This window comes from Aplysia californica, unplaced genomic scaffold, assembly GCF_000002075.1.
Source record: "Aplysia californica isolate F4 #8 unplaced genomic scaffold, AplCal3.0 scaffold01023, whole genome shotgun sequence".
NCBI lineage: Eukaryota > Metazoa > Mollusca > Gastropoda > Aplysiida > Aplysiidae > Aplysia > Aplysia californica.
Window position 1 is genome coordinate 184,603 of NW_004798293.1, and position 1,844 is coordinate 186,446.

Sequence of the window (1,844 nt, forward strand, 5' to 3'; positions counted from 1 at the left end):
GGAAGAGACACGGTATGAGTGCACATGGGAGGGGGGCAGAAGAAAGTGGAGGGGGATGGAAACACAAACGTCAAGAGTAAACATGGAGGGGAGGAGGGTGGGGTTTGGGGATGGGGAGGTGCGGGGAACACACACGGCATCAGACTCTTCGCTACCTCAGAATTACCAAGTTTTATCTGACATTTTGGGACGTTTTGAGTTACTAAGACCATAAGGTCAGAAAACAAATGTTCTATCTGCTCTATCCAAAACGTAAGATTATTAGGAGTCGTTATCAAGATATCAAAGAATTGTATTCGAAAAAGTTTGACTTGATGTGAAACTCAAAATCTTTGACGTCGAATATCTCAAAATTAGGTGCTGAGCCGATAGAACTTTGTAATTCTTAGGTAGCGTATTACAGAAGGGTATGGGATTTGGGGCGGGGAAGGGGTTCATGGAGGGTTGGGGGAAAGGAGCATGGCACTGTCTCTTTTATAGGGATAAAATTACATGAAGGTGCTAACTTTTAGATATAGTTTGGGTCTTTGTAGTTGTGGGTCACAGAAAAAGTTATTTCTCGCCTTAGCACGATACTGGGAAGTAACCTAACTCACACATAACCAAAGAGGTTCTTTTGAGTACTAGAGCGCGTGGCAGTGAAGTCCCCTTCGTTAACGAACGGGGGTAGTGTGTGCCCACTCTGGGACGCTCAACTTCAAGGGCAAGACAATATGCGCAGTAGTTCAACAGATGAGTGTGCACTTTTCAAGACGCGCGTGGAAGCGTCCCGGTGGTCTTAGGGGAAAGCTTGCACTGAGATATGGGGCAAGGAGGTGTTTGATATACATGTGGGGAGCGGGGTGGGGGCTCAGATTGCTCACGTAAGTGGAGGCATGCCGGCCATGCTGACGAACGTAAAAAGGCCCCCATATCTGACACATGTCATTTTGACGTCACTTCTGCGAGGTCTAGTATTATATTATATAACCTCTTTGCACACAACTCCCATCTACAAAACCTCGGCAGGCAGTGACCCGTCTGGTGTCTCGGGTGCAGCGATTAAGCACATTGCTGTCACACATCGAAGACTCGAGTCGATTACCTTTGTAAGAGAATTTCTATCGGGTATCTCGGTCTTTCTGATGGGATGTTGTACCCTTCTCAGCCCGTTTTGACCCTGCAGGTCATGGTCGAAACCTTCCTCTTAAATGATCTAAATTAATGGTGTCGATGGGAGCGTAAAACACATACTTTTTTTTTTTAAAGTGAGCCAAGGCAAAAGAGAACAGTCCAGAGAACTTGTTCCACGGTTGTGCACATTTGGTTACGATAAGCTCCCAAATGTTTAATGTCTAGCCTTCCCGTTTGGGAAACTGGACCCCGAGATATGTCTCCCACCTGTTGTAACGACTTGGCTGTTACTTTATATATCTCAAATATTTTATATATCCCACAGAATGTGGCGCATCCTACCTGTTTAAGTAATCCAACTCGAAGTTACACAACTTACATATTATATAGTCTCTCTGACATCACGTGATGTACCCGGCCTGTTTAGGTGATCCAACACGACGGTACACAATATTACAAATTATTTTTTATTATGTAGTTAATCTGACATCACGTGACATATCCCACCTGCTTTGGCTGCTTCACAGGCCTGAGCTGTGACTTCCGCTTTGATGGTGTCCAGTGCGTCAAAGTTCTTTGCCTTGAAGACCATACTAGTGTCCGTGGCAATGACCTTCAGTTCGTCCATGCTGATGCCACTGCCGACTCCTACACTGACCACTGTGACGCCAGTGGCCTTGAGGGTCATGGCTTCCTTCACGGTCTTCTCCGCTGGGGGAACGGGGCGGGGG